At 38.3% G+C, this 15,371-nt stretch overlaps 1 pseudogene; it reads right to left on the bottom strand.

Moving 5' to 3' along the window:
* Positions 1-1,332: 1,332 nt before the first annotated feature.
* LOC121785400 lies at positions 1,333-8,899 on the bottom strand (annotated as a pseudogene).
* Positions 8,900-15,371: the final 6,472 nt, after the last annotated feature.

Raw genomic sequence — 15,371 nt, 5'->3', positions numbered from 1 at the left:
GACTTTTTCAGTCTGTCAGCACATTAATTGATTTGTGATTTTTTATATTTCTCTCTCTCACACCCTTCTCTCCTCTATTAAATAATCTCTCATTCTCTCTCTCACCTTCTCTCCTCCATCTCTCTTCCCTTCTTTTTCCTCCCCTTCCTTCTGCAAAAGTCGATGCAAAATCTCGACTCAATTCTTTGCCTTCATGTCTTCATGTCTTCTTTTTCCTCCCCTTCCTTCATGCTCTTTGCCAACGGCAAGAGCACGAGGCGTCGACGTGGCATGTTTTGATTGGCCCGTTGATTTATTATTTTTTTATTATTTTTTTAAAAAATCGAAAAAATCTGAAAAATTCAAATTAATAAAAAAAATATTCTCCCACTTCTAATAAAATATATCCATTTTTTTCACACTTTTAATTTATTTTTTTCATTATTTTTACCCCAAAATTCATACTTTCATCTATAAATAGTCTCATTTCAAACACAAAAAAATGACAATATACCAAACAACTCTCTCAATCTCAAATTTTAGGATTTTAATTATGTAATTTTTAATTTTTAGGAGTCTAATTATGTAATTTTTAATTTTTAGTATTTTAATTATGTAATTTTTAATTTTTAGGATTTTAATTATGTCGTTTTTATTTTATTTGTCATTTGTAATATTATTTAGGTTTTTTAATGAATTTTAATATTATGGAAATATTTTTGTTTAATTGAATTTTAAATTGAATTGTGCTCGTCCTTGCGGAAGAGCACAGTTGTGGGTGTTGTGCTCTTGCCAGAGAGCAGGCAGAAAAAGTGGGTCCGGGCACACAACCGTGCTCGCTGGCAAGAGCACGGTTGTGGATGCTCTTAGGGTAGGATCCGAATGATTTAGATACTTGGAATAGATCGTTTATGTAGTAGGGTCTCAGGAGTCATGATTCGGCAATGCATGTTCCGAGGTAGTTCCCACCTATGCAACTCATGGTCCCGGCGATGGATACGCCAGGTACTCACAATCCGGAACCAACGTATATGACTACGAGATCTCGAATACGGAACCAATTGGAGCGTTTGACCGTCCACTCCGGAGGTTGGATTTGGTTCTTAAGCGAGGGCAAAGACAAAGGCAGACAAAGGGAAAATTCCTATGGTGGAAACGAAGCACTCCATTGAGGGCCAAAGATGCTTGCAAGGTGCTATGTCGACATTTATGAGGACCTGAGTGTGGAGTCCGACTTGAGAGAGAATTGCTGACATGTACAAACTTTTAAATAACTCATAGACGAATGTCCTAAGCATCGATGCCAAAGCCAAACTTTTAAATAACATTTTAAATGACATGTTCAGAGAAAAAGGATTAAAGATCACGCTATTGTATTGATCGAGTCTGACAATAATTCTATTCAATGATGATCCCTTTAAATAGGGATGAAATATGATGTACATGGTAAATAGTTTGTAAGGAAAGTAAATCACTCTATTTTATTTACAATGTTAATTCAATCCTTGATTTAAGAGATTGATACTCTTTCCTTTAGAACAAGCTGTAGTTACCCACCTTCTTCACTCATATTATACATTTCTATATAATTCCACCACAAAAATGTAGAATTGGTAAGATAGTTAAAGCTAGCAAACCCCCCTGTATAGCTGCACATCATTTATCAGAACCATGTACCATCAATGCTCGCCCATTTCCGCGTGCCTGCGTCTCCACCGTACACTCGCATCATCGCATTTAGCCATCTCTAGCGGAAAATTGCATGTGATGGACAAAATAGACGAGATACAATCTTTAAATTCTGAAAGGGCCAGCTTCTGGGCCGCAAGCAAACCTGATGGTGGCAGTTCAATCTTAGCCAACCTTCCCCTGTCACACTGAAAATTTTGGCACTGGCTTTACTGAGAAAGCGAACTAGAGGTTTCACGGAATATGAGGAGCATTCTTTGGGGGACGGGCAGATGATGGCATCCGGTGCAGAGCTCTTGAGGATTCTGGTTTCAGCCTCTTACATGGCATCTCTTGCAGAGATCTGCACCACAGATTTAACAAACACACATCAACGATGCAAACAGCAAAGTTATCATATGGTACATGTCACACCGACCATTGCAGAATCCAAAATTTACCTAAATAATACTACTATCTCCGTCCCATAAAAATAGAAACTATTTTCATTTTGGTCTGTCCCTTAAAAATAGAAACTTTCTTAACTTTCGATTTTAGGCAATGGACACCCCACAATCCACTAAACACTACTTCCACTATTTTTTTCTTCATCTCTCTTACTTGACCCATTTTTCTCTCTCTATCTCTCTTATTTTACCAATTGTCCATTCAAACTCGTGTTGTTTCAAAAGTTTCTATTTTTCAAGGATGGAGGTAGTATTATCTAAAACTTCAGATTATTCTCAAATATAACCCGAATAGGCAATGGAATAATCAAACATCCTCAAGAAGAAATCAGTTCACCTCGGAGAAGCCTGGCGCTTGTGAGGATACTGACTGAACATGGATTTCACAGCACCAAGAGCTTTCTCAGCAGCCTAAAATAAAATGTTTTTCAGATATAAATCAAAGAAGAAACGGTTCCCAGATGAATAAATACGAGTATGAAAATACAATATGAGTTTTGAGGCAAATAGAATACCTTAGATTTAGCTTCATCCCATGTTAAGCCAGTTCCCTTGCCCAATACTTGCCCATCAATTTCAACCTAAATTGACAAAAGGGAGAATAACTAGAATCACCTATCCGCTGACTTTGACCACCTCCTATTTTTGGGTAAAGGGAAGAATTCTTCTTACATCCTATCTAAAACAGCAATTTAAACAAAATAACAAAAGAAAAAATAACCTAGATCGAACAACACCTTCCAAATAAGCCATAATTAAAATAATTCAGTTCAACGATAAAATTTCTGAATACTGAAACCACAAGAAGCTTTGTTCAATCAGCACGCTTAAGAATATCGATACTAGCAGATCAAAGAGCAATTAAGACCAGAGAGGTAGAAACTTTGAATCAGAACCAAGGCACCCTAACATCTTCAGGAGTCGAAGAAGTCAGGAAGCTGAGTTGACCACACCAGACTGTATTCAAAATTTAAACAACTAATGAAATTCAAACCATGTAAATCAGCAACTCCAGGAAATATAAGCATATAAACTTGCAGGCAGTCTAATCTGAACAAATTAACAGCACATATAACCCACATGAGTGCATTGAGACATAGTACTTGATATTGGAAAAGTTAAGAGGACTGCATATCTATAGGTATTGAGTCTATTGACTCGTGAAAAAGAAACATCAAAACAAAAGAGGAAGTTTATGTTTCAAGAATAGTAGGAAGACATTTCTTATGCATATATTGACCAAACAGGATGGAAAATACCAACCTCAGCATACACTTCATTTTGCTGGCCCCAATGAGCTGAAAACTGAGGTTGAGTTTGATATGCTACACTAAGGCCTTCCATCATGCACTGAAGTATTGAGACAAAAAGTTGTAGTACGTGAGCTTCATGATAACCCTCACAGAAAGATGGAAACGATAAAACATATTACATTTTTTTAAGACATGCTACATTTTTATGCTTACTAATTCTTTAAGAGCAGATATTGAGTTTGTTGACTTCTTGGAGGTCTCAATTCTCGGGTCTAGAATCCTTGGGGACACTGATGTTCTTGAGGGTGTAGCCTCACGTGAACTCACACCATCATTGATATAACTGTCTTGCAGTTTACCCAGACTAATTCCGCTTACAGGCATGTTGCTGGAATCATGATTAAGCTGGGACAAGTATTTATCTGAAAAAAGGTTGGCAGAACTCTAGTAAGATCTACAACAATCTAACTATGCCTCCACTTTGAGATTATGATTGCAAAATGAAATCCAACAAAAGTAACTCTGAAATTCAAGAATACAGACAAACTTCCCCCATCAAGGCTTATCATCAGATAATCTGAAAGGGAACACTTAGCCCCAATTTTGAGCAGAAATTGGAAAAAAAACACTGGGTGCAAAAGAATTACAAATACATCTACCACAGGCATGTAGCCTGATGGCATTGCTCAACCATGTACAGGGGTTCGATACTTCGATACCCATTCCCATCCCCAAACTAAAAAGAGAAAAGAGAACAAAAGGTAGAACGATAAAGGATCTCTTTTTCAAACTTAAAGACCAGGTATACGGTCTCTGAATGTCTAAATTATTGAAGACACGCAAAAATAAAAAAATGTATTCATCAGCTCGAACACTAATGATCAGTGTTCTACACCTTCATCATTTTTCATGCTCTGCAAGCAATTAAGTTTGACCAAATGAATTTAACCATCAGGGAGCCAAAAATTGGTACGTTACCAGCCAAATAGAAAAGAGATCCTTCTGCAGCATGACATTGTGCTTCCCTCCTTGTTCTACCAATTCCTTCGCCAATTTTTTGACCTGCAAAGAAAACCTGCAGAAGACCACATATAATACAATCTCATTGGACTTCACCCACAAAACAAGAGAGAGTAAATTTTGAAAGAAAGAGACAGACAGATCAACAGGTAATTAGGTATATAGGCATATAAACATATACAGAGAGAGGCTGAGGAAGGAAGCACTAGTATGAATACTCATCCTCTTCAATTTCCAGTTGATATCTTTAGAAGCAAGATGCAACAAACAAAGCCAACTATCAGTCTGAATCTCACCTCCATAAAGAACTGCAGTTCTGTGCCTGGTGCTAAAGTATGCTTGAACTCCACCTAAAGTAATTGTGACAACCATCTACCCGATATGAGAGTTTGGATCACAAAAATGCAAAACAAAAGATCAAGAGGTGTTTCACCTTTGTTCCAGACTTGAAAGCAATGTCCAGTAAAACTGCAGCAGAAGTTGCACTAGATGGATCAATTTGTCCGGCTTCAAGATCAAGATCCTTGTATGCTGAAGACATTTGAGCGACAAGACTATCCTCATCTTGAAAATCAGAATATGTGTTATTACTACTAATGCTGTTGAATACAGTTAAAACAAGCAACTGGTTTGAACTAGAAGCATGTGTAACTAGGAAAACATTTATCCACACTATCCTAAAGAGTATATATCTATAGAAAGCTTTCTACCAAATGCCTGGTTTCTTGGACAATTTTTTCAGGGCGCTGACTTACCAGAAATAGAACGAAAATCAGGCAGTGGTCCATTCAGTCTTAAATGGTCTTGTTGTGGGAGTTCCTGAATGTGTGTAACATGCTATATCATATTCGTTTACTCATCACCAGTGAAAATTATTCAGATTTCCATACTGTCTATAAAGGTATAAAGAAGGATGAAAGGAAAACCAATTACCTCCTCCGGCAGCCTCTGGTTCTCATGAACCCTGGCAGGTGGGAAGGAAGTTTGCACTTCATGGAGAAAGGATGACTTACGAGCCCAATTATTGTCAATTGAAAGAGCCTCAGCATTCAACTCCAGAGGTGGTGGCACCTGGTTCAATTGTCTCAGGGTCATCTCCTCTTCAAGGGGAAACCAACCTTGTGGGTGAGCTCTTGGTAAGGGTGCCGGCCCAGGCGGCCGCGCAGGAAACTGATTTTCATTTGGAGGCTGTTCTCTCATGTCTTGACCGTGTTGCAAAATAAGCAGTCTCCTCCTAGTGTCAGGATCTAATTCAGATTCTGGTACCTCACCTTCTTCCCTTGCAGGAGAACTATGCAGTGTAGTTTCAACTTGCCCAGATCCAGCTGATGGTGTTCTTAACAATTTTGCAAGCTGAGGTAATTGCTTACTTGGCAGAGGCACTGCTGGCCCTTGTAAAGTTGGAGGATGAACTGCAAAAGACGTTGAAGGTGTGGCAAACTGGAGAGCTGAGGCTATTCTTGGGTCTAAGTTCATCACAGAATTAGGAGCAGTAGAAGAAGCTAACATTGCCTCCTGAAAGTTCAACACTTTCAGATTTAAGGAATTATAGACTCGATGTCAATTAAAAATATGTATATCCATAAGAAACGTGGCTAACAAAAACAGAAGTGCCAGCAGCGAGGTAATATGCCTAGAGACCTATGTATTCTAACCTCCGCTCCCACCCCACAAAAATTTGTTATAATAATAATAAAAATAATTGTTTTCCATGCTATGCACCATAGGAAGCTCAAGATCTAGAAATTAATAATACAATAAAAATAGTTTGATTCCTAGAAAGAGACATTTCACCTTCAATCTCCTTTCCACCTCAGCATCTGCCATTCCATCAAAACCAACTGAATCCTTGTTGCCATTAGAAGCCAATAGATCATCCTACGCATTTAAAAAAAAGTATATGCTGCTCAGTATATTGGGGGCTATGTAAAATCAAGAAAAATACAGTCTTTGTCTAGTGATAGAACCTCAGAAACCAAGTAGCTTCCGACATCAGGTACAGGAGGCAAGTTCTTGATATCATCTTCATATGCAACTTCAGAAATTCTTTGCATTATGCCATCATCAAACTCTCTGCCACAAACATACTGAGTCAAATCCTATAGATGGAATAGTAAGCAAATCTAAGAAAACAAACCAAATAAGAGATACTTACTTAAAAAAACCACCTCTGACATTGCAAGCTACATTTCTTGCCACACAGAGCACAGGGATAGTGTTGTTACCCTGCACGTAATTAGTTTTAAAGCAATTTAGCAAAAGCACTAGGTCACTTCACCAGGAAGCAAAGTATTTCAGTAGGAATTAATTACTTCAGCTTGAGGAGAAAAATAGGGTGTAAATGCAGGAACAACATGCACTCTCTGTTGATCTTGCTCATCCCACACTTTTAAACGGTCATCGATTACCAAGGCCATCTTAGGATGGCAGTTTCCATCTTGAAAAACGTGGAACAATGACTTCTTGCAACCTGTACACAGGCCAATGGAGAGTCACATCATCTGAGATGAATCTCACTGAAACTTGAAGTTAAGGCTACAGTTCGTCAGGCTTTACCTGACTTGACACACACAATGCGGTCCAAAATCTCCCTTGGGTTTATCAAATTTGATCCCGGATCAAGTAGTCTCCACATTTCTAAGGCATAGTCTTTTTCTGCCATAGTGCAAACAAAAACCTCAAAGCGCTTTCGGCCTTTAGCAATCAAGTAGGTTTTAAGATCCTCCCATGCAGGTCTTAATCTCACAAGAACACTTGTATCACGTATCTGCAGCAGTTAAAAGAGTCTTTTATAAGAAATCTAGAAAGATTGTGCTGCTGCACTTGCTCCCTCACTAAGGGGGAAAATAGGCACACAAAAATGAAGGTGTATTTTACCAGTGGATTAATGCGAGTAAGAACAATATTTTTATCTTGTAGCCGGATAAGTGGACGAACAATAGTTTGTTGGTTGTCTGACAAAGCGAGAACCACCTCAGACTCTGACCTGATTACCTTCCCATTGTCTACTACCTGATCACTTTCTGCATATTGCTTCAAAATATATTTATCATCCTGATAGCGTTTAATCTCTGCTATCATGCTAGCAATACGATGTGGATCAGTCTCGCCATTTATTTTTCGTTGCAGTGACTCTATCCTATCCTCAAACGACCGCAATGTATTTGCAACTATCAATGTTTCATCAAGATCAAATACAATGCCAAGGCATCTGAGATTTAGCATAGCAAGGGAAGAATTGTACAGACTTGATGCCACATTGAACCCCCAAAACAAGGGGTCTGTGCGTAGTTTCTTGAATGCATGGCAACCAAATGAATCTGCTCTCTCCCAATAGATGCCACCGCCGTCTGAAAATCAAAATAGGATAATCAAGTATAGTTAGCATATGATATTCAAAGTAGGGCACCTCTCTGATTGAAAATGACACACACAATATTAAGTAATGAAAAAGAGAAAAGGAGGTTGTTCTCAACTAGCCATTGTTTGGAAGCAGGTAGGATTTGGAGAAAAATGTTCCAGAAATTTCCAGAATTTCTCAGTTTCTAAAACTGGGATGGGAATGAGAGATTCTGGGATTTATTCACATACCCTCCTGATTATATCCAAATTAATCCATATTCTCCTTAATTAGATCCAAATCAATCCATATTCTCCTTAATTAGATCCAAAACAATCCATATAATTTAATTTAGAGAGATCCAAATCAATGCATGTAACTACCGGTCCTTTCTCATTCTTGGTCCTTTCTCATTCGTGTGTCAGTACTTTTAACACTCCAAAATTGATAACTTTCCATATGTTTATACTCCATTATGCTAACAAAATAGAAAAATTAGGGATCTCTTAATAGTCAAATATTCATAAATGGAATTTTATTGATTAATTGAATTAAACCAAATGAGTGTCTGTTTTCAATTGTTTTCTTTTTGGGTAAAATACCTTGTTCTGTCTAAGGCAGGTGGCGTGCATAACAGCAAGAGGTGATGAATCCACATTCTTGGCCGTAGATTCCAATTTGAAGCATATTCCGGCTGAATTTACAGTGTGTAGCACAGCAAGTGGCGGACATCGCTCACTCGGCGGCGAGAAATGGGAGACGCGAATCTCCCGAATCTCCTCCGCCTTAAACAACGCAGCGAAGCCTTCTTGCGGCTGCAACTCAGCCCCTCCCAGCAATCTCTCCCCTTCATACACCACCACCAGTTTTCCATACATTTATTCACCCTAAATTAATCTTTAAAGCAGAGAAATTAGAGAGATGTGTAATGAATCAAATAAAATCGAATTTTTTTCAGTCAATTTCCCCAATTTCCAATCCAACATATAAAAAAATTGATATTTCAATACATGTTTTCCATTCAGATATATAGATCGGTTGGTGGCGGTGGGAAGGAATTAGGGTTTTCGAATCAAGATTTGGGCGGCCTACGACTATGGCTGAATTCCTGATTTGGGAAATTTATCAGATTTTAGGTATAGGACTGTGCGTGACGACTCTTGAGAAAACCCTAGATTTTAAGCTTTACATTTCTCTGTCAACAACACCTATATTTGAAGGGTTTTCTTCGGGGATCCTAACACGTCGTCGTTTCAATCAAATTCAGTGCAAAATTCTCTCTTTTGGGTTATTTTTTGTCAGGCGTGATTCATGATTTGTAATATACTACTTCCTATCTTATTAATAGGGAGTACATTTTTTAAACTTGGTCATTTGTAGGAAGGCTTTCGACTTTAATTCGTAAATTCGATCAATTAAGATTGGTCGAATTCTACCAAATACGAGTACGACACGACACATCTATAGTCAACTAAAAATAACATTCCTTTTGAGTACAAAAATTAAAAAGTTAGGAGTACATAAATGTAGATAAAATAATACATACAAATAAGTCAAGAGTAATGTAGAAGAAGAATAAAGTAATAATGAGATATTTTATTCTGAAAAAAAATACTCGATTAGGTTGGAATAAATACAACTCAATTTAATTAAGGCGAAATAAATATATATAAACCACAAATAGAAAATAAAATAAAACATAAATATTGATTTTGAATATTAAATACTTCTTATATCCCTAAGTAGGGGAGACGTTTATTTTTAACACGAAATTTAAGAAAAATTGTTTTAAATGAGTTAACTAAGATATAATAGAAAGGAAAATGGTAAACTTAAAACAAACTTTTGCCAAATTCCGATTTTTTCCACGAACTAAAAAATTGGCGTATAATGTCACGAACTTTATAATCGGTTGCCATTTTCCCATGGCGAGTTTTCCGACAATGAAGCTCTGATGTGGCTGCTAAGTGTGTGTTGAGTGGATGACGTGGATGATAAATTTTAAGTTGACTTTGCCTTATCATCCCTTACCACTCCTCCCCACTCTCTTCCTCCTCTTCCTCACTGCCGCTGCAGTCAGGACTCTGACCCGGCCTCGACTTGTGACGCCCCGGATTTTAATCCTTTTATTTTTGATTAAGTCGGATTTATTAGCTCGAGTAATTTTCATTTAGCAAATGTGTGGACGTGTGATTCGATTGTAATCTCCGACGTTGAATCGAATTAAGTATTTTGTTGAGAAGGAAAATTTAAGTGCAACAACGATTCTTATTTCAATAGCAAGATTGAAATAAATGATATTGGAAATGATAGAGGAAATCAAATGCAAATATTACATGCCTCGTTTTCTGCACTTTGAAGACAAAATAACAACTCTAATCATACACTACACCTTGTGGAAGGCCAACATCACCCAGTGACTAAACTAGAGCTTAGTCAAGAGCTACACAAAGCCTAATGTCTAACCAATTGCTAAAGCTAGCAATAAAGTAAGTGTGTGAGGTAGTAGATTTTTCTCTTCCTCCCCTCCATCTCTCTCGAAAATCCCTCCACCAAGCTCCAAGAAGGCAGCCACTTACCTGCAAGGAATACACCCAAGAAAGGGGTTAGAAAATAGATTCACAAATAAAGGGAAAAGAGGCACAAGCTCAATTAGAGATGATGAATAGTAGAGCTATATAGGTCAGCCATTAGGCTGCAAATTAGAGCTAAGAACAGCTCCTTCCCAAGGTTTCATCAAGAGGAGAAAGCCAACAAATGTACACGGTGAGGCATGCTCACTATGCAACTCAAAGAAGACAACCCTCTGCCATCACCAAAGCTAAGAAAACAGTCAAAAGGGCAGCCCAAGACTGCATCAAATAGGTAAGATTCCCTTAATCAATAAGCTCAAAAGGGGGCTGAGCTTGACACCGAAAATAGGAGCCCAATGCCCCATGAGCTACCCACAAGAAGCCAAAGGAAGGGCTTATAAATACCGCCACCTTCTCCCCACTCCACACACATACTCTGCCAAGTTCTCGCAAGGCAAGGGAGTGCAGCGGAGTGAGGAGCGGCGGCGCGGCAGTGAGAAGGGCAGGCCGAAAGAGTTCATCGATCAAGGTAATCCCCTCAACGACCCCTCTTCGCATCATATAGAGTAACCACTCAAGTATCAAGAACATAGAAAACATAGAGGTATCACCAACGATTAGACACCGTAACCCCAGTAGATCAATCGAGTTCATGCACCAATAATCCCAATATCACATAACTATTGCTCAACTCACAGTAGCAACCAAGGAGCAAAAATTCAATTTGGATCACAACTAGACAAAGTCCCTAATCACCAAATACTGCCGTAACCCGTTAACAAGAAAACGAACGCGGAAAGGGGGGAAGGGACTTAGCTTAGACGACAGAGCCCCGGAGAGCTGACGGGGATGGCGACGGAGGAGCTGCTGGGCAGCTGGATCATCTGGGCTCGGCATGGCGCTCGGCAGAGGAACGATGGCTACTGCCCCGGTGAGGCATCGCCGCTGGAACGGAGAGCTCCGAAGAGCTCGGCATCCGTCGAGGCGGCATCTCGTCGGAGCGAGAGAGTGTAGAGGCGACGCCTCCCCCGAGTCGGTAAACCGCCATGAAGAGAGGGAAGACGCCGGAGGAAGGCGTGAACGACAGTGACTAATTCTCGCCGGAGTGGCGACGAGATGAGGGAGATAGAAGGGGAATTTGCGGTTGAAATTGCGGTTGAAATGAGGGATGAAGAAATGGGATTTGGGGATTTTTGATTCTTGAAGGAAGAGAGAGAGATTAGAGCCGAGAGTTGAGAGAGAGAGGTAGGCTCACTTGTTGTTGGCCACAAATTAAATTCAAAGTTGGGCCACTAAATTAATTCGAGATTGGGCCGATTTCAAGTTAATTAAGAGGATTTGGGCCTGGAATTTAAATGGAGGAAATTAGTGGACTTGGAATTTAATTTTATGTGGAACAGAATTTAATTAAGGGTTGAGTTGGAGCTTAATTAATTAATTCCCTATTAAATTACTAAGTTTCCGAATATGGAAGAATGTTGAAGTTGGAGACGCGAAGGGCCGACCGGCGTCGCCCCGCGACGCCATGGGCGGCCTTAAGAAAAATCCAAAGAAGAATGAATTTAAGGAGGGATTTTAAGAATCCATATTTTTTGAGACAATAGAATTTCTCCAAGATAAGTAAAGCGAATAATTAAATGCGGCCGCATGATATAGCCGAGTTAGGATTTAAGGAAAAATCCTATAGGCTGAGACTAAGAGATAGATGCTATCCTATAGGGTGCATGTGCATTCTTTTCACAAAAAAATAGCTCAAGTACTAATTAGCGTGTTACGTTATTTATTTCTAAAGGAGAATTATTTCAAGGGCAAGTGAGACCAAACGAGGATTTTAATTGGAGATAAACCAGGTGGGCTTTCTTTAATCCAGCACTATAGTGTGTGTGATATAAAGCAAATATTTTGAAGTTATGAAATATCATCTTTTCTCAAAATTGGAGATGTGAATTATTTTAAAGCTGTTGTCATGCCATAAAATATTTGTTTTCGAGACCTGTCTGTGAGGGCTATATGCCGAGAGTTTGGCGATGCCAAAACAAATTTGGGTAACGAATTCAGTTCCCAATAGGACCGCAAATCCTATTCAGAATTTCGTGCGCGAGCGATGTGAGCCATCCTAGAGAGAGGTTGGCCGGCGAGGGTGCTTGTTGAAGGTGGCCACCTTCACGGCACACTGGATTCTCAGACATGGAGGAATACATCAAGAACTTAGACTGCAGTCGGACTTTCAAGATCACAAAAGAATTTAGTATGCTCGGGCCTTTTAAGAAAACCCCCTTGTGATACTGTTGATGGATGACAACTTATATTTGTATGTTTTGTTTTCGGCACGTGTCCACTGAGTACTCATGTACTCAGCCCTGCATGTATTTATAAATGTGCATGTTGAACGTCAAGATGGAGAAGAATTGATCGGAGTCGATGCTATTAAATATCGTGTGGACTTCTCTACGATTCGTGTCTTCATACACGAAGTCGTTCAGTAGGGACCTATTCCGCTGTGTTTTGTTGAATGAGAATAGTAATGTCTCATCATTGAACTCTGATTCAGTTGACATGTCAAATTATTCTATTATGAGAATGTATCAGATACTTGACTGTTATTTTGGTAATATCACCTTTGGCCTTCGGCAAGTTCTTCAGATTCTACCCCTTTTCTATCCCCGCTTCTTTAATCCCCCATTAGTCGCGAATTACTCAATCTTGTTATCCTTAACGAGAATTGGGTCATGACACGACTCCACCATCACCGGAATCAGTTGACCTACACTCTAGAGCTAACCTACTGTCTCTCTCTCTCTACAAAATGACAACCACCAAATCTCCACCGTCGCCGGAAGCAATGGGGAGGGAAAGGCGAAGATTGTGGGAGGGGCTCCACTGTAATGGCTATGGTTCTTTATCTTTTGGGCTTCTTAGATGAAAAGTAGAGTGAGGAAGATTGATGACGGCTGTTGCGACGGTGGAGAAGGCGGAGGAGGCAGCAACGGCGGCGGTATTTGGAAACTCAGTGGCGGAGGAGCTTCGTGGAGGTGAGAATATCCATCTTCTTCTTCTTTTTTCTGGATAGAAGATTCAAGAAGACTTTGGTTGAATACGCCGCTGCGTCTTCGCTCACTCTTGCTACTTTTTTGTGCAGCGGTGGAAGTGGTGGTGGTGGCGGCGACAGTTGCGGCAGCATCGCGATGGAATTTCTATGTTCCACATCTTTATAAATTTGCCTTCTACTCGACCTTTCCTTTATCCGACCCCTCTTTCCCGTTTCTCACTTTCTTCAAATTCCGATAGCGAAGCTTCCTACGCCGGCGACAGAGGCGGCTTCGGAGCTGAGATTCATCAAACCCAAATCTTTGTAAAATATCCTACTCGATCTCCCCTCCCTCAAAGTTGCACCCTCGCTCACCACCCTCTTCACTACCTCCTCCTCCAGCGCCGCCGCCACCGGTTCAGCCGGAAAATTTTACCACCACAATGGGTCAACACATAAAACGACGTCGTTTCGGTTGTAGAAAACGACATCATTTTATGAATTTCCGGCGATCTCCAAGTCAACTTTCAGGCTTGTCACGTAAGCTAGTTTTCAATCGGAAAACTGTTGGGTCTGGTCAAATGGGAAATACTAGCAACCCGGTAAAGTTCGTGACATTATACGCCAATTTTTTTGTTCGTGGGAAAAATCAGAATTTGACAAAAGTTTGTGACTTTTAAGGCAGTTTGCCCAAAGGAAAATGGTGGAAAGATAAAGAAATAATAGAGTAAGACAAAGTAAATAACATAGAAGAAATGTATTGCTTTTTACCAAAAATAGAAATGACATAGCTACAATGGAACAACTCAAAAGGAAATACGCTAAGCTACAATTAGACAGTGAGAGTACTAAACACAAAAAAAACATCAACAATATATAATAAAAATGGATATTTGTCTCTAAAACCATAAACTTTTGCCAAAATTTGGTGTTTCCCATGAACTTTAAAATTAGTCTAGAATGTCACAAACTTTGTATTTTGTTTGGTATTTTTCAAACTGACCCAAATGTATTTTCATTAAAATCTTATTTTACCTGGAAAATCATGATACATTTTATGATATTTTAAACACTTTTTAGGTTCATAACAAGTAGGATAAAAAGCCACGTAGAAAATCATATTGATTTAAATTGTGTCTAGTATGATAAAAAAAAGTCTCGTAAGTTAGTCAAATATGGTGATAGACATGCGTGAAAAATACCAAACAAAATGAAAAGTTTGTAATATTCTAGACCAATAATAAAATTTATGATAAATACCAAAGTTTATGATTTTAGGGACCAATTGATATCCTAACTAAAACTATACTATAAAATTCAACAGTACAATACCATCATAAATAAATAGAATAAATTTATACATAATGATCATAACATAAATATCATTATAAATCATTCATTTAATTTATTTTGTGTTCATTTAAGAATTGCTTATTATATTTAATTTTTTTCTCATTTTTATGAAATGCATGATTTTTTTTTTACGAATCGAAGTATGAAAGTAAAAGTTTTACGCATCTTAATATATATCCATAATGAATAATTTAAATCTAATTATATTATATTTATATCTATAAATTATTAATTATTACATATTTTAGTTGAAACATAAGAATGTATATGAAGATGAATATTCAGTTTATTATAAATATACTCAATAAAAATATGTGAAGATATTTTCTAATCTCCGCGTTAAAGAGTGAATTTTAATATTGGTCCTGAAAAAGGAGGTTTACACGTTTTAGATCCCCGAACTTGAAAAGGCATCACCACATATTTCTAGAAATTTATTAATTAAATTTCAGATCATTCTCAACTTATTTTTCTCCATCTTACCTTATCTCATTAAAAGTTTATTTAATCTAAATTTATTGATATTTTAAGAATGCAATGTACTACACATTTTAAGATATATGCAAAAACCGAGTAACTCTTATATTTATGCCTCTGTAATGTAATGGGTAGTTTACCAAATGTTTTTTTTATTTCTCTTGATCTCTAAACGACTGTTAATTTAAGCTTAATTTGTTAATATGAAACCTA

This window comes from Salvia splendens, chromosome 21 (assembly GCF_004379255.2).
Source record: "Salvia splendens isolate huo1 chromosome 21, SspV2, whole genome shotgun sequence".
Lineage (NCBI taxonomy): Eukaryota > Viridiplantae > Streptophyta > Magnoliopsida > Lamiales > Lamiaceae > Salvia > Salvia splendens.
The sequence above is the reverse complement of the archived record's forward strand: the minus strand, read 5'-3'. Positions and strand labels throughout refer to the sequence as shown.